We start from the raw sequence: 19517 nt of genomic DNA on the forward strand, positions 1-19517 counted from the left end.
TAGAAATAGACAGCATAGAACAAAATATTCTAGTTACACATTTACACCAGTACTGGATGAAGCTTGTTAATTCCTGATTTCAAGAATAAAGAGATGGTTTTTTGAACTTCTCACAGATCATTATTTTAGCTCTATATCAAACACCTTGGACTTCATTGCCCATGCAATTAAAGATAGTCCAGATAAAAAGACAGAAGGATGTCTTTGTTAGGATGAGTGCCTACGCGCCGGCCACAAATGAGATTCCAGTCGCGAGTAGGCACTCATCCTAACAGAGACATCCTTCTGTCCTACCAGTTCCGGAAACCTTCCTTGTCCTATTGAGGACCTGCAAACTACCTCCAGTGATTTTGGACCATCGCGTGCCTACTACAAATTGACCTGCGTGCTCCATTGACCTACTATGGCCTTGGCGCATCAGCCCAATGTCCACCCTCAACTTGCCATCACGCCGGCACCTTGATTCTTTGATTCCTTGATCCTATGAGAGTTTTCCACGGCAATTGCCTAAGGCACCTATTTCTTTGTCCTGAAGATGATCCCTGCATTCTTGTACAGGGCTCGAAATGTCGTTGACTTCCCGCACCTTTACATAACTAAATATTTGTATCTATATGTGCTAGGATGCACAGATTTACTCTTTAGTGGTTTTAATGTTGAATTTGTTTGGCTACAACTTGTGGTTGCGTAAAATCTCCATCATACTTATGTTCCCACTTGTATTTTTCAGTCAAGTCTTACATTAAATATCATGTCCAATAGGACATATAAAAATAGTCATCATTGTATTGCTATTTGTATATACTTTGAACCAATAACTTTTTATCAGGGACCATTGTTCTTTGAAACTGTTCATACCCAAGATCTCTGACCATTTTTGGGTTCCCTTATTTGTCTAAAACGATATAACCCTAAGACATCAGCACCCTAAATAACACGTTGACAAACTTAACATTGGCTGACTTGCAATCACATCAAACTCAATGCCCTACAGACCAAATTCCTGTTAATCTCTCCAAACAACTCAACCTCTAACGTCAAAGACTAGCTCCCACTTCCTACAGCAGTGGTTCCCAGCCTTCTGACTCCTGAAGTCCCCCACTGCATCACTACTGGAAGCTGGAGACCCCCAAGTATTTTGCACAATTTACATTTCAAACAGTAAAACAGTATTTCGCAAAAAATACACAAACAAGTGCACACCAAACAAATATTAAAACTGCTTAAGATGTTAATATTTTCAATTTAAAAAAAATAAAAAAATTGGAAAATGTTAATAGGAAGGTTGGTGCTGCATCTCGGGGACCTTCTTTTTAATGTTTGGTTTTATTTTGTAGGGCAGGACTGGGAACCCAAACCAGCCTGGCAAATGTTGTAAGACCAGACCCCATACAGTGCATATCAAGTGCAGAAACTGAGCCTAACCATTACAAAGGGGGCATTAGGGAGCTCTCCCTCCAAGAAAAGTTTGGAGAAAATGGTGCATTATACAACACATTTGTCATTGTATATTGAGTTGCTTTAGCTTTTAAAACATAGTAAATGATGACCTTACCATGCACCAGGATACAAAAATCTTTGTTGGAGCTCTTCAATTCTTCCCTCACTATTGCCCTCCAACAGTGTCTCTCATCTCTCCATAGCCACTCTGTCATATGTATTGCATTTGTTTCATAGCACCTCTTACACCAGTGTAGGGTGTTGGAGCACTTTACATCACACACAGAGACAATGAATCATACGTGTCTAAATCAGTGTATAGAAAATGTTATAGAAGGCAAAGGGGACTTCAAGGTGTTCGATAGGCATGCCATCCATACTGGTAGGCATTACTTAAGAGTGCTTGGTCTAGAAAAGAGCAAACTCAGGATTCAGAAAATGACACAGTGATTAGCATTGACTTTATTATTAGGAATTTATTTCTCCCCAAACAAACCTTTTTTAGCAGCACCAGGATAATGAAAGATTGAGATAAAACATAACTTACTAACCTGTATCATGCAGTTTGCATGCATGACTTTGATGGCAGTTCATAGCTCACTATGCTAGATTATGATTGTAACTTTTGAACTGGACAGTAACAAAAGAATCTCTGTGACAAAAACCCACTAAACTAAACACATGAAATACAGTTTTTTAAATGCATGGTACATGTACTTTACAGAAGGCATATTAACCATCTGCAATACCTTAGATGAATCAATGCTGCCACTAGACAAAACTCCCATCTCTTTTTAGCAGGTACATTAATGACCGGAGTTATCTTGACACTTTTATTGTTGCCAGACAACTGCAGATTATACAAGTAACTTTGCAGTGCTTTTAAAGCTGCTGCTTGCAGACCCCCTGGGAATGTGTCATAGACATCTGGGGGTCCATGGACCACAGTTTGGGAAAAACTGTCTTACAGCCTTGAACTGTACACAACACATCAATCAGACCTCAAGATTTTCAGGCCCATCTCACGGCTTCCATTTGCAGTCAAATTCATCGAAAAGTCAGTCAACATCTAGCTAGCAAATGTTTTCAAAGTCAATAACATCCTGGCACCTCACAATCCGGATTCTGCAGCAACCACAGCACCAAGACCACCCTAGTCGCCTCCACTGACGCCATCACGCCCTCCTTAACAAGGGCCAAATGGCTGCGCTCATCCTCCTGGACCTCTCAGCTGCCTTCAACACCGTCTCCCACCGCACACTAGCCACCAGACTCCATGACGCCCGCATCCGAGGAAAAGACCTAGACTGGATATGTTCATTTCTCACAGGCAGAACTCAGTGAGTCAGACTCCCGCCCTACCTCTCAGAACTAACAACAAACAGATGTGGAGTACCTCATCTTCCTTAGCCCCACCCGCTTCACCATCTACATAGCCCCCCTCACAACCATCATCAGAAACCACGGGCTCAACATTATCTCCTATGCCAACGTCACCCAGCTCATCCTCTCCCTTACCAAAGAACCCAACATCACCAGGCACAATTTTCAAGAAGGGGTGAAAGCCATTGCCACCTGGATGAAGAACAGCTGCCTGAAATTCAACTCCAAGAAAGCATAAGTCCTCATCATTGGCTCCACCCCTCAGCATGGGAAGACACCTGGTGGCCCCCTGCCCTCGGAAACACCCCCACCCTGACAGACCAAAACCTCTGTATCATATTGAACTTATCACTCATCATGAACTGCCAGGTCAACGCCATATCCTAGGCCTGCTTCAACACCCTCCACTTACTCTGGAAAATGTTCAGATGGATCCCTGGCTTTTCAGATGACCACAGCACCCTGGGGAGCCACCCCCACTAGCACCTTGAGACCCTCGCGGGTGAGTAGTTGCGCTATACAAACCCCTGATTGATTGATTGAACAGATCGCTGAATCAGCAAAATCTCTAGGGATAAAACTGGATAACAACGTATCCCTGCAGAACCACATCAGCGCCTCCACTAGAGGTGCCAATCACCAACTTCATGCACCAAGAACCACATGCTACCTGGCCCAGAAATTGTTTTTATCTGGTGGTAATAGATCTTCTCATAAGACAGGCTCCTTACTGCTAAAACCCCAAATATTCTCCAGAATTGCCCCAAATATGTCTAAATCTCTCCTCTCGAAGACCTGGACCATGCCTTCAATAACACTCCTCTAAAAAAGAAGTAAAAATGATACTACTGAATAGTATGCTTCTTCTCTGATGTAATGTCCCTTCCCTCGGTGAATCCAGTTGTTTCTTGCAATTCTTTTATCTTTGTTTCCCTTGGGTGACTTTCTATTGTTTTTCATTATGATACTACCAATTAGTTTCTTACCATCTCCTTTTCACTACAATATATGGGTACATTGCATTACTATGCAGTCTTGCCCCTTGAGAGCACCCTTTGACTTGACTCTATGTATTATTTTGTGTAGATTTCATGTTATTCTCCATTGTACAGTGCTTTGATATTACTCTGTAATTCTATTTCACTCTATGTACATTCTGTGTTACTTTCCACTGTACAGTGCTCTGACACCAAAAATGGTCTTGTTCGCTCTACATAATGCCTCATAAATAAAAATAAATGAATTGATAACTGTACTGATTTTAGGGGGAGAGGACATAGCAGAGAAAGGGATCAGTTTCAAGAATCGTTGTAGGATGGTTTGAGTAAGGTTAAGTGCTGCTAATTGGTAGACAGATGGAGGTACAGCCGGTTAATATATCAGCAAGTTAAATAAGGCTTTCCTATGGATGACTTTGTAGACCAGTGTTAAAAGATGCTAATGGTGGGCCCTTTTGATCAGAAAGCATCCAGCCCGGAGGCAACAGTGAGGTGTTTTTGGGTGTCTCATGGTAATATATGTATGAATAGCATGGAAGGCCCATTAGTAGACTATTGAGATAGTCTAGTTTCCTGAGTACTTGTTGACTGATTAATTCTTAGTTATATGAAAAGAAACATATGGGCACATCTTACATATGTCGTGGAATTTGTATGCTGCAGTAATGATGGGTATAAAGGATTCTATCGACTTAGAGGAGCTGAAAAAGACATTAACATTTCTTGTTCGAAGGCAAACTACAGGGTGTCAGGCTGAAATAGATTGAGTTAGATTTACAGGTAGATGTAGACGGAGAAGTGAAGTATAGTTCTTCTGTCCAAAGTGAAGTTAGACTTAGGGAGCAGAGACCCAGACCCATCCATTGACGAATGGCAAAGAAACAGCCAGATACACATTCCTGGAAGAAGTTAGAGAAAGTTGTAAATAAGAACATGATGTTTGTTCCATCAGCATATAGATAATATGAAAAACAAAAAGAGAAGACAATATCACCAAGGGTAGTATTACATAGAGAGAAATGTACATGACACTGGACCGATTCTGGGGGACCACAACCGACAGCAGAAACGTAGGGATTATTTGATTATCTGAGGATGGAGAAGGTCTTGTCAGACAAGTAGGAAATAAATAATTTATTTGAATATATTTGTACAACAGTCTGGAAAAAATGTCTAACTGAATGGTGAGCTGCTGTCACTAAAAAAATTGAATTGCATGTTGTCTAAAACTGGGCAGCTAGGCTACCTCTCAAAATCCTGAGCAGTGAATCGATGAAGGAGTCCTTGAAACTGCTCCATTGGCTGTCTATTGATGTTAGGATCAGGGTTAAACCACTTTGACTTGCACATAAGGCAATAAATGTCAGGGAGTCCACTTAAAATCAGAGGTCTTAATATCCTTATGTACCCACTAGAAGTCTAAGATCGGCACACAAACGACTCCTACGAACCTCAAGAATTAGGAGTTTGAGATGGGGAGGCAGATGCTTTTCTCATCTAGTCCCGAAGCTCTGGAATTCCATGCCCCTTGGGCTGAGACTTCTGGAAGAAGATCCTAGCTTTAGGAAAAAGCTCAAGGCATGGCTGTTCCCACAGTAGCTCCCAACGTTGGCTGGGAAGCCCTAGTGAAGCCATGCGCTTAACAAAAACATAAACATTAAACAGTAATTAAATGCACAATTTGTGTGAAGGCCTCTGCTATTTTTCCATGCTCCCTAGAGTGGTTGTATGTAGCACCCTTTCTAAACTGCTAGAACATATTGACTGAAATTGACTGATACTGCAGTTAGATCTTCCAGGCTTGTACTTTGGATTATTTTATGCTATGATTTCATCAGTTAACCCGATATTTGAAAGGTTCAGGTGTATTCTTTATGGGATACATACCCTACAGCTGTGCTCTTAAGATTTACTTTTACTGAAGATATGTAGGGCTATGTTCTATCCTTCTCTCTGATATGCACCTATTATTATGACATTGCTGCAAAATGAGAAAACATTATAGTGGATTCAAGAGGCAGGTGAAGGTTGATACATCTCAGTAATTTGGTTGAAGTATGATGACAGAGGGGATGATATTTGATTGATGCTTTGACCAGGATACAGTGTTGAGTTAGGAATGGCTGCTGGCTGAGGGCCAACTAAGTTTGAGGGGGTATTGTGAGGTGGATTCACAAAGAAGAAAGGCAAAATACACGTGGGGAAAAGTTAAGGTTGCAGTATTTAGTTTACTTATTACAAGCATGTCTGAGATTTTGTGCATACTAAATAAAAGTATGGAACTCAGCTATGTCCAGAAAGTCGACTGTCCACTGGAGAAAACAAATGTTTTCTTGTGAAACCCTTACCCACCAGGGTTATCCCTTGGTGGCATGCTTCATCATCAGGTCCATCCCGTTCCACTGCGGAACGAGGCGTGCTGCGACCTACGAACTACGCAGAAAACCTTTTTCTGAAAAATAGGAGTGGAGGGTTGTGTGTTGTGTGAAGTCTCCAAATTCCTGACTATTGGATATGACCAATTTAATCTGACCCCTAGTCGGTATGCTTAAAAAGCAGAAAGTAGGAGAGGAGAAATTATGAATCTGCTTTCCTACAAGGTCAAAATGTTTAAAGCCGTGCCCCAAAAGGCTTTTCATCAGGATCTAGGGAAAAAACGTCCTGGTCCCACTCCTGCTCTTTTTTAATATATGCACACAATTTGCATTCGTAAGTAAATATATACAATTACTACCTAATTGGTGGTTCACCTGATTGGCAATTATTAAGCAAATATATAAGATGCAAGGACAATCCCTTGTGGTTCCTCCGGCGAAAGGGGTGCTTATAGCTACACTTACTCCAAAGCTCTACCCCTGCATTCTAACTTATTCAAGTGCACCGCCAGTGGAGGGTTGACTTTCTGGACATAGCTGGGTTCCATATTTGTGAAGTAAAGCTTAATGTGGAGGATGAACCTAACTTTTCCTCTCCTTCCCTTTTTTTTGGTACATACTAAATAGAAGGTCAAGACTGAATTTTTATGTTGAGCAGCTAGTATTGGCCAGCTGGTTCTAATTTAAATAGTTTAGACTCATTTGGAGATCAAAGGGCAGTCCATCCAGGAAGAAACTGGGAGGACTGAAGTGAGGGAGGTTGGTCTAGGCAGAAAAAAAGAGAGAAGAAAAGAACCATTAGTCTGTTACCAATGAGGACTTCATCACTGGCTGCCCAATGAAGAGAGCACTGACACCAGCAGATGTCATAGCAAATGACAATGAAACACTTATGCATCTCTGGTATGGTCATAATAAAGCTCAACCATATTTTTTTAATCAGGCTTTAGGTTTAATAATGACAACATTTGAGGTCTACGTTGTTGCAGACGGTGGCACGTTGTTTTAACTTCTACAGGTTGATGGTATATGAAAAAAAGTCAACTATTCAAATTCTGTGACACAAAAAACTTCCCAGCTCCCACCTGTCCCTGCACTGATGCCATTCATTCATATTGGGTCTGGATTGAAGCTAGGAAGTCCGGGCTGCAGCGGGTACTGTACTGCAGAAGGTGTGCAGCCACCATTTTGTTATTCTGGCAGTACACTAGCTTTGTGATGTGAAGAATAATGAAGTTTCCAAGAACATGTTATTTAAGTGACTTCAAACAGTGTGAAGAAACACGTGAAGCAGCTGAGTGACACAATGCCTAATCATCCTCCCCTCTCACTGGTCCACATTGTTCTGTCTTTGTTACAGGCTTGCGACCTGGGGGCATCAGATGACAGGCTTGGCTGCAACTGGAGAGCAATTTGCAACATATCTTTAAACAAGTGCCAATTACAGGTAATACATTCAATAGCCAGGCATAATGGCAACTGTCAAAACATTGTGATCAGTGATAAACAAGAAAGTAAACATGTCACTACATCTTAAAGAAGCAACACGGAATACTGTTGTATTTTGGGGGTGGAGTGTGGAGAGAGTACACATATCGATGTATTGCAAAGCATAACAGTGAGATTTCTCAGGAAAAATTAGAGCTGTCTCAGCCCATGAAATGGGCAAAGGGACAATGTTCAACTACAGCTTACTTGTGATTGTGCCATTTACACAAGATCACGGGGGTGTAGCAATGTTCCATTACAGACCAAGAGAGATGGCTTGAGAGAGAGAAAAAGAAAAGAGAAAGAGAAAGTCTAAGAGAGAGGAAGAACGGGTGATAAAGATTCAGTGAGAGTGAGAGAGAGAGTGAGAGGGAGAGAAAGAGAGAGAGACAGACAGACAGGAGAGGGGAAAGAGAGCTAGAGAGAGAGTTAGGAATGGGCGGGGGAAGTGAGAGGCTTGGGTCCCTTTGAATGACCGGCTATATAAATGTCAAGCCACATTTTGAAGTAAATGTCTTGCTTGAAGCTCACTTAACAGTGTAACAGCTCGCTCAATTATCTTTATGTTCGGCCAGTCATCTTGTTAGTTTAGTTTAGACAAGCTTTTCAGTTAACAGGTTGTGCCACTGCATACGTCTTTAAAAAGTATAGGAACACCAAGGTAACAGATTTTATGGATTTTGCAGGAAGTTCTAAAGCCAGATGAAATCCGGTGCAAACTATTGGCAAATGGAATTTTGCACAAAGCTAAGGGTGTAACTTTATTCAAGCAAAATTAATCTTTTTATATTGATTACCTTTTCTCCGTTGTATTTGCTTTGGAATTTGTTCTCAACAGCGTACCTTGAGTTTCAGGTTATATGCAAGACACTGCTACCTTATTTTTGTGGTATTGAGCTTGGCTTAGTACTACATTAATGGATTTATTTACAACCCCCTTGAGCCGCTGGTGCGTCACTTTTAACATGGGGAAAAAATGGCGCATGGGCAACACAAGGTTTTTTTTTTTACTAGTAATAATAATAATAATAAGACTTTATTGCGTGATGTAAAAAAACCTTTGCAAGTTACAAAAGATAAGAAATATTTAAAAGTATACATATAAAAGAGAATGTGAATTCCAGTCCAGTATAGATAAAAGTAGCAGATGGACCTTGCCGAGATGTTATGCTAATGGAAGTTCACATGTTTGGATCCCATCACAAAGTTTTTTTTTTCTGCTTGATCCAAAAACCTTACTAGGGCACAGTTTAATTTGGTATTCCGAGGATCAAAGCATGCCAGAACTGCTGCTCTGCATGATCTAACCATGTTTATATTTCAAAGTTTCCTTAAGAGAGACCGTCTTTCATGCAGCAGGTTTGGGCAGAGGCATAGGATGTGTATAATGTCTTCTTTATGATTCCCACAAAGTCGACAGTGTTCGTGGTCATGATCTCTTTTCGATTTTGGCAAGTGACATGACAAGTTGATGACTCCCATTCTCAATTTTAGGAAGCTTAGTTTTGTTCGTGCAGTGAATGATAAGGTTAGATACGGCTGTGGGATCTGCTGGACATAGGATTGCAAGGTCATCCAGCCGTGACTTCTTTTTGCTAGCCGAGCCTAGTCTTCCACTAAAGAAAGTCTTTTTGCACTTATTTTTGCTAGCCGTTTGAATTCGTTTTGGCTTACTTGCAGGTTCCAGAGGTCGTTCAAGCCTAGAGTTCTTAACCCTTTTTCCCAATAGTCATGCCCTGCTCGCCATAGGTTCGTGTTAAGACTGCCTTCCTTTGATGACCTCAATTTGTGACAGCACATTAGAAAACTCATGGCTCTGGCCAATGGTTGGTTGCAGATACCCAGTTCCAGCCTGATTTGCGCTGGTGATGTTTGAGTTGGTAGCTTAAACACTGTTTTGTAGATTTTTGCGATGATTTTATCCAATTGGCCACTGTCAAATCCTTTTAGCACCTCACTTCCATAGGTTAATGTTGGAATAATTTTAGCCTGCGCGATCTGTATTGTTGGAGCAAATGTTGGGCCAAGTAGCTTCTCATGTATGGTACTAATTGCAAAAGCAAGTGCTGCTCCCTTCTTTTTTTGTTCTTCTAGATGGATTTTATATCTGCCGTTGTTATTAAAAAGGACGCCAAGGTACTTATGGCAGCTGGATTCAGAAATGCTTTCACGGTTCAGGACCCAAACCAGCTTCTTTGCCCTTCCTGGAAGTAAGGCCAACATTTTTGTCTTCTTGAAAATTTGCACAAGAATTGACCCCTGCTGTTGTTTTGTAGGATGGTGTTAAAGAGAGTGGTTAACTTTGAGGCCCAAAAAGTTGTGTCCTCCTTAAACAAAGCCTTAGGAATTCCTCCTGGGCCTGGCGCCCCATCCTTACGATCCTTTTTGATTAGTTTTTCAATTTGGACCTTCTGGATCGTTATTAGTTCTTTGCCATTTTGGTTTATGGGACACTCTGTTGATCTTTCGATTTTTTGGCCTATATTGAAAGATAACTCCATTGTAAAAGATTTGGTTTGATGATCAATAGGCCAAGCTGCCGCTTTTTGAGCTGTAGTGCCTTCAGCGGTGGAATTCTGATAAAAAGTTATTTCTTTTTGGTCGTTAAAATGAATATTCAGGAAGTCGACCCACTCAGACTCCAAAATGCTTGACGACACAACTTTTGGGGCACGCCCAAATAGGCTGTTGATAGTACACCAGAAACTAGCAGAATTATTTGATTTAATGTCTTGCTGTAATCTGACCCAGAAGGAGTTCCAGTGAGTTCTGCGTTGTTCTCTTTTTGCCTTCTTCAGATAGCTGCGGGCCTCGCGGATCCTTTGAGTTTGTTTTTAAAGCCCGCCATATCTGATTCATGGTTCTTGTTGCAGATTGTATGTCGGAAATTCTACAGGGCATATGCTTTTGCCCATTCAGGTTAGCGTGCCTTATTGGTTTAGCGTGTCTATTAATCAGTTCGATTGCGAATGTTGACCAGTTTGCAATATGGTCATTAGAGGAGCTGCTAGTGCTCTCAATGATTTGTTTGGCCTCTGTTGCTATTTGTTGAAAATTGCTGAAGGAGCACTTGATTCGTTTAAGGTTGATCGTGAACCTGTCAGATGGCAGTGCCCTTTCCTCTTCATGTTGGGTTAGACCAGAGATAAGCAATATTTCTTGGGGCCGATGATCGCTTTCTGTTCTGCTACCAAGACTAAACCCTGTTATTTGATGAAGAAGTGAGAGGCTAACAAAGGTGTAATCAATTAGTGAAGCACAATTCTTCAATACGTAAGAGAAACAAGGTGGCTTATCTGGAGGAAAGCGCCCGTTTAAGGCTCTGATTTTCAAGGTTGCTTTGTAGAGAGCGACCCCTCAAGTCGTCCTTGTTCCATCCTGGGGGGTCCTGCGGTGGTATGACCCAAATAATTTTGTGTGATTTGATTACTACTTTTTTTGTAGATCAGACATTAGCCACATGTTAAAGGCTCCAGATAGTATTATTTCTGGATTGGGGGATCCAGTTTTCACTCTTAATACTGTCGCTATACCTCTTCTGTGAAGGATTGCATTGATGCCGAGTTTGGACGGACATAGGCGTTCATTAGGACGAAAGAACTGCGCTGGCCTTTGTTGGTGGTGAAGGAAATACCCACGGACTGGAGGGAGTGTGATGAGCTCGCTAAATCCCATGAGGCAATTGTGTTATTAATTGATATATAGATCCCCAAACCTCCACTACCTCTACCCGAAGATTTCAGTTTTTGGTCTGGAGTGTGGTGAGTTTTGAAACCTTCTATTTGCTGCGGTTCGAATCGCCATGTCTCTTGTAATAGTAGTATATCGAATTTTTGAAAATAAGAGATTATCGCTTTATCCTCCATTTTGTTGTTTAGACTGTTGATGTTTCACAAGCAAATCTTTAGAGGACGCGTGTTTGCACTCCTTTCACTGTTGTACTGTCAGCGTAGGAGCCGAGTTGTATTGAGGGTGCCTGCCAGCCATGACCATGATTCGGCCTCATCCCGATCCCTGTTTAATGAGATCCTGTCATCTCTTGGTTTCCTGTCTTTATGGTCGCAGATGGGGGTTTTGTTGCAAGCACCCCTAAGGATTGAATATACTGCTCCTCTTTCCACTCGCATATGCTCGGAGTAGCGACTTGCCTGCAGGACATGTGGGTAGGCCACTTCCCTTCCTGGTTGTATAAGTATGCCCCACAGCTTAAAAGTTTCTGTATGCCCTAAGATGTTATTCATTGCCTCTTCCGATCTCCAGGTGACCTTTGGGGTTTCATTTGTTTGGCCATGGCATGGTGCAATGAATTCTACTGATGTAATGTCTTTCGAGGTAATGACATTTGACAGGCCTATTGCTTGTATCAGCTTTAAGATGTTCCCGCAATTCAGGATGTCGTGGCTTCCTTTGGACTTATACTCTGGGTAAAAGAGTGTGAAAATTGGATCACCGCTGAAGGGGGCCCTAGGCAGCCCTGGATTTGACTCTGATATTTGGGAACAAGGCGTTTGATCTAATTTTATCAAAGGGCCCAATGAATGTACATTTGTTGTTTTGTGTTTGGGTGTGAGGGAGGCCTCGATCTGTTCGCCGAGGCACTTTTGATTTTTTCCTTGGATTATTTAAACTGCGGCTCCTTTATCATTCGCCGGGGATGCACCCGGATGATGTTTAGCAGAACTGTTAGTGTGCGCCAGGTTTAACGTCGTAGTGCTACCGAGCGGTTTGATGAAATGGCTGGAATTTTGGCCCTGCACCTGTGCATTCTGCAAGGGAGGTATGTTTGAAGGTGCCTTATGAGTGATCATGTTTTGCAATTTTTTGAGAAGGTGCACCTACTGCTTCTTTTTCTGATGACGATGGAAAAGTGCCACTCTTCCTTTTTTTGTTTTCCAGCAAGATTGGTTGTTGTTCTGATATGATACTTTGCTCATCAGTTCTTTTTGAGTCAACGCACTCTATAACTTCTGATCGTCTGAGAGTGTTGAACTAAGGCTAAGATCTTGTTTGCGCCTTCCCATCTTATTACGGCCTTTTCGTTTCCTTTGTCTTTTCCCCTTTCCTGCAGGATCTTCCATTTCTTGTTTAATTAAAGATGGAAGAGTAGAATTTACTCTGCCTGTAGTTGGGGATTTTTGTTGTTTACTCGTTTGACAAATGGTCTCTGATGTGTCCAGGGGTAGAGAAGAGTCAATTTCCATTGCCCCTTGTGGCTCAGAGTTTGTTGCCATTTTTACTTTGTAGTCCTCACCTGAATCGCCGGCACTGCCATTTCCAGGGGAGGGCTTTGAATTTGTGATTTCTTTTAAATGTGCCAGAAGTTTTTCCATCGTCTCTGGAAGTGTGCTAAGTTTCTTGACTATTGGAGTGCAATCACATCCTTGTTGCGGGCTATCTGCAGCTGCTTGGGCCCGTCTAATCAAGCTGTTTAGGTTTGTGATCTTGTCATCTATTTTGACTACATACACAGCCAGTGTGTTCAGGAGGCTGATTTGTATGTCCTTTTTATTAGCTTGATGAGTCATTGCGTCAGCTGACCTTTGAAGAATGTCTAAGGCTGTGACCCATGCCTTCTCTTGCGTTAAGTCCTCCTTTTTCTCCTCCATTGGTGAGGATGATGGCCGAGATTAGCCAGGATTGGTGTTGCCGTATGAGAACAGCATTTTTTCCCATTCCTTTGACTCCAAGTAGGAGAGGTCTTTCACAACTGCATCCACTTCAAGGGGAGGAGAGATGTCCGCTTCTTCCTCCTTCATTTTCGTTACACTGTCTTTTTTAGGAGGGAGTGCAGATTGACCATTTTGACTACTCGGTATGCTGAAGCTAACTTCTTCTTCCTTCGTTGGCGTTACACTGACCTTTTTAAGATTGATTACAAGTTGGTCATTTTGACTGCTCAATGTGCTGAAGCTGACATCATGAGGGACAGGGTTGGTTGCCACTGAGTTGCTGATTTTCCCTCTTTTGAGTCAATTTGGAGATCCGTTTTATTGAAGATATGGTTTGGACGGGCGGCTGAAGTGGAGATGGAGTTGCGTCCATGCTCCGGGTGGATTGAGGTGGGCTTGGTTGATAGGCTTCCCAAGGCCATGACTCCTATTTGTGTTGTCTGTTCGAGCTTACTGGTGGCTGACGTATGGCTTCATTGGAAATTGTCAGAAACCTTATTTCCCCCAGCGCCTTTGTTGATGATGTTCACTATGGAGCTCAGTGGAATTGGTAAGCCCACAATTTTCATGTTACTTGAAAAAACAGCCGACCCAGCATCTTCCAGAAGAGAAAAGTTTGATTTAATTTTTGGTTGATTACTGAAAGATTTTCGGACCGTCCCGTCAAATCGCCTCAGAGGAAGTTGGGACATACGGTCTGTAGTGATTTCAGGGTCACTCAACGACAGATCTACAATCTGATCACAGGCCGCGGTTGACATTTCTAAGTTCACTCTCCATTTCTTTTTCTTTTGTGGAGCTGTAGACCTCAACTTGCCAGATCTCATGTCAAATGAACAAGATGGAAAAAAGTAGTCAAGTGACTCAGTGGCAAGGAGGGTTTGAGGTAAAGAAAATAAATGAAATAATTAAATTTCCCAGATGCAGTGCTGTTGCCTCCTTTCCTCTTGGAGGTAGGATATCGTGCGGTAGACCCAGAAGTGCAGAAGTCCCAATGACTCACGGTCACCTTCCTCTAGCTATCGTGCAGTAGACCCAAAAGTGCAGAAATCCCAAGATTCACGGTCACCTTCCTCTGGCTACCGCTTTCGGCCACCCTCTCTTCTACTTCCACTGGCCGCTTCCCCATGGCCCCTGTCTCTTCTCTGGATGCCGTCCTGATACGGCAAACAAAACAAAGCATCCAGACAAAGCTGAAAAAGGCTGAAAGGCTGAAAGGATGAAAAAGGCTCCCTGCTCCCCACTCACCGCTCTCTCCACTCTCTATTCCTCGCTTCCCCGGCACACTCGCTGGACTGCAGGGCAGTGGAGGCAGCAGATGGGGGGCGGTAGACTGCGGCTTGGAGGAATCCTCTGCTCCACGGCTTCGCAGCACTTCCGCAGGGCAGGGCTGCGGCAGGCCAGCGGCAGAACGCCGCGGACTGCGGGTTTGAAGAGCTCGGTGAGTTCAGTGAGCAGGGGGCTCAGGGGTTCTGGGGTCGGGGTGCATGCCACGATGATGGTCTGTTTTGGTCTTTTTGGTGGTAGGCACGAACAGCAAACGGCAGATGGCAAACGGCAGGCAGACACCGCTGCGGTCTCCTTGCTCCTCTCCCTCGTGTGCCTCGGCCGCTCACAAAACACAGACTGGAAATGCAAGGGGTTTGTAAATAAGCCGCTAAATATGTTGTACGAGTGCCGCCAATCATATCATCACCATGTGACTCTTGGTAGAGATGGTGCTGCACAAATGTTCCTCATTCACGCAACGAAGCAGTGCAATTTTCCATACAATGCTCCATTGCTTGAAATATTTTCCATCTTGGGGCACATCGCCCCCTTCTTCGGGGAAGCTAGCAACCAAATATAGGGCCTTGTTAAGTAAAGGTATTATCCTTGCTAGAACGCCTTATGGTTTTGTTTGCTATTTTATTCAAATGGTATACAAAATCTGTATTTTATATTTTTAAATCTATGTGTGTTCGGGGGCAGGAGGATAGAAGCAATTCTTTTGTGATCTTCTTTTCAGATAACACCTCCGAGCACAATCATCATGAAACCTTTAACTACCCCCAGACAATCAGATAATGACATTTCCATTGAGTCACTCCATCCCCAAGTCACAGCTCTTTACCACCCCAAAGTCTTTGACATAGATGCCCTTGTAGAAACATGACTCAAATAAATAGCTGAAGCAGATCTCGGTTGATAAGGCAACCACCTAACAATCCAGGTCACCCACAACAACGAAAGTTCAATATTGTCTGAGACACAAAGCTCATCATTGAAGCATTCAGCATTCCATTCAACATACCTAAAGGTGTGAGGAATTCTCACAAATTCAAAAGTATAATGATCATCAATATTGAGTAACTAATCATCTCTTAAACTTATTTCTTGAGTAATATGCCCTCCAGCCAAATCACATCAACTGTCAAGAAGGCCCCTCAATCCATCACTGAACAGTCAAATGTTCTGTATGTCCATGCACCATGCCATCCCAATTTGGTTATGATACATCTTCCACCTCCTTAACAAATCTCAGCGGGACACAGATGATGTAGATATTGTACAGTCATCCATCTCTATTTTCAAAATAAAATTTACACTCAAGTTGCTTTCCAGCTAAAATCCCACACAAGTGCCTCCTCTTGTCCCAATGTGTCTCCTATTACAGATGTAAGATTGAAGCTCCAGCCATTCAGGTCATCAATGACATCCATCAGATCCCTGACAAAGACGTGTTTTGCCTTCTCATTGTCCTGACATCTAGCACCATGTCCTCCATTGGGCCACCTATGTTCGTTCTGAAAGAACCGTACCAGCATCTGCTGTATGTACCAGGGTTCCATCCTATCGTTAATTAATTTAAATATACATGTGTCTCGTCTGATGGTCCTCCTCAGTTCACAATAGATCAATATCCATCAGTACACCAAAAGTATGAATTATCCCACTGGGCAACTACATCGCCCAGGCTACCATGTGTTCACACAGTAGTAGGTGGACAGTAGTTTGTGTAATCAATATACCTCAGGTCCTCAAAGACTTGGTTCATACTTCTCTGCAAGGATGATTCTCACCCTGTGATGCAAGCCTTTCTTAACGCAATGGGATCAGACGCGTCCTCCCCTGAGCTCTTCATATCACTAGAGAGTTCTATCAGTTCAAACTTCTATTCCAAGACACATATGGAGTCAGTAAGCCAGTGATCCTATGAATCAGGTCAATGTCTTCTGCAAAATCACTTTATTCGACCCCTTGTAACGTCCAAAGTGCAATACTAGCTCCTTTCCAGCCACATTGATAGCAGGAATGTTTTCATAGCCCCTCACCCCCACAAGTCATGGCAACTCCAGTAGTGCCAGAATAACAAATTCTCACATGATTTGCGAAGTGCACTATGACATTTATCCACATTACTCTGACACTAAAGTAACTCTACTTGTCTCCTCTTCTGCAAGGATGAATATAAATGTGTTGTGGATAACGTACACAACTGTAATCATGAAAACGTCAGACTACCTCACTGATAATTTGATGTTCTCTTAAGGGTGTTACATCACCTGAAGCAAAACGTAAACAAGACTGAAAAGTAGAAAAAGCCACTGACATTTGTAAGCAGACATTTTGTATTCTGACAGCTAGATTATGGCATGACCTCTCTTTATCAATGGATGGTCTTCCTCCCCCCTCCTCAAATTCAGAAAGAGCTAGAGCCCATTCTGTTCTGATAACGTCTCACAATAGTCTCTGACAGCATCACCTTTCAAACTCATGCCAGTCTTAAATCCCTATCTCTGGTCCATCCTCTGACTCAGTCTAGCCTCCCTCATATAATCAATCCCTCATCATTCCCCCCTTGTGCTCACCCCTGATACAGTCTTTCCCATCCTTGGACTCAACTGTTTGCTTTACTTAAGATGTGCTCATGTAATAGATATTTAGGTTTTCTACACTATCCTAAAAAGTGTTTACATCCCACTTAACATATGCATGCATAATGTATATATCCTTCCTCTATTTTAATGTGAATTGTGCACACAAGTAAGCAATGAAATCATCCATTGATTCTGATACTGGATACACACAATGAAACACCATAAAAAAAGAAAATACATGCTGCAGTATGAAAAGCACAGTACAGATGACAGCCACCAATTTTTATAAAGGGCGTCAATTAAGGATACTTTGCAAAGTGCATAGTCCAATTTGCCCCCCAAGATGCCTATTCGATATTTCCCGGGTGGATGATAATCACCACAGCCCTGAAATCCTACTCCAACACCAATTGAGCACCATGACACTTCTCAACATGAACATGTTTACCCTATTAAACATGTTGTGAAAACTAAGTGGCATATTTACCAGGGGATGTCGCCACCAGAATGTGACTTTTAGTGAAGTTCTGGTGATGATATGCCAGTCTCCATATTTACAAAGGAGGTGTACATCTGAGGCAGCGCCAAAAACGAATGCCCTGCAAGAGCAGGCGTTAGAATGGCAAAATGCAGAGAAATACTTTTATTTCTCCAAGTTTTTGGTTTTTATTTGTGGTGCATCCTGCAGCACTCATAGAAAGAGCAACATTCCATTAATGATTGGTTCTGCACGTAAACAAACATTGAATAATGACGATTTGCCACTTCTACGTGTGCTGCATTCTGCAACACACATAGAAGTAACACATCGCCATAAGTGATTGTTTATGTGCAGAAAGGGACACCTTCCTGCACATGAATAATCATTCCCTGCAAAGCATGCACCCTTGCACTATGGTGAAAGGAAGCCTGCGTTAGCGCTAGGCAGCTAAAGTTAGCGCCAGCACTAGGGAAAACACAGGGGTGCGCCGTGTTCTTGTGACTACGGCGCATCCCTGCATTTTGAAAATGTCAGAGCACTGCGCTGTCAAATTTGGCTCAGCTCCGCTCACATTTTCTCGTAAATATGCCCCTTAAATTCTTCTTGTATCATGTTCACATCTTCCTATGTATTTACTGTTTTGGACTATATTTTACAGCGTTGCTCTCGGAAGCGAAAGTCCAGAACTGCTCACCCATGTTATCTTGCTCACAATATTTACCTGATAATGCTAAACAATGTACTTTTACAGAGATATTGTGGCATTGCAGGCAATGAATACTAAATGACAAATAACTGTAGCACGAAGCCTCCTTACTAGCGTACAACAATTACAGGTCTGTAAATGAGTAAAGGAAAACACACAAATGAGCAGAAGGCCTGTTTGAGTGCCTGGAGAGGAAGTCAACTGGAAATTCTGGCTTGTTCTTAATTCCTAGAATCTTTCAGGGAGAGGATGTGGCGTTACAGCCCGAGCAGCAGACATTGGAACTTGTGCACCAGGCTGGATTCTTGGCATCCACTCAACATTCTGTGATTCTGGGGTAATCACTTAATCTGCACCGCCTAAAAATAAAGCAATCATTTGTAATGTAACTGAAGCTTATGTAGAACGCTCCAATACCTTCCAGTCAAGTTTGCTCTATATGAAAATGCAAAAAGGTCATCATAAAAGCATTCCTCTGATAACCCAATGGCACTTCAGGGAAATCTGGATGTGCCACCCTGCCACCCCTCCTCCTCAGTTATTGTAACCCTACAAATCTTAGAGGCCTCTGGCTTTGTCTTCGGCCTTCAGTCATCCCAATGCAGCACAGTTCAAAGTAGAATTACGGTGGTCCAATGCACTTTTGGTGAAGCCTCTCATTCCCATGGTTTCTGTGCTACATATTAAAGCTTAATTCCTGAGAATGCATCCATAGCTATATAAACAACTGAAGGATGCCTTCCATTCGGGACAAATATCAACTCCATTAGTATATCTATGTCTTGCTAAAGCATACATTTCCAAAATATGCACAACCTATGGATCACAATCTAACTGCATCCCAATTGTCTGCTCAGTAGACCGCATTGGAAATCGTATCTCTGGTTCAATCTGATATTAGCTTGAGCTTTCTTTTTGGGAACTAGCAACAGAGCATGTCAGTGGGACTGAGGCACCCAAATATCTTTCTTGTAGAATAGCCTCACGGTGAGAAAATAGTTTATGTGTATCAATTCAAAGACGTGGGTCTGTACCGCCGAAAATCTAGAGGGGAATATGCATGTGATTTTGCCAAAATACTTTTTCTAACAGACACTTTGCTGCGCTCTATTTTGGC

The sequence above is a fragment of the Lissotriton vulgaris genome, chromosome 4_1, assembly GCF_964263255.1.
Source record: "Lissotriton vulgaris chromosome 4_1, aLisVul1.2, whole genome shotgun sequence".
Classification (NCBI taxonomy): Eukaryota; Metazoa; Chordata; class Amphibia; order Caudata; family Salamandridae; genus Lissotriton; species Lissotriton vulgaris.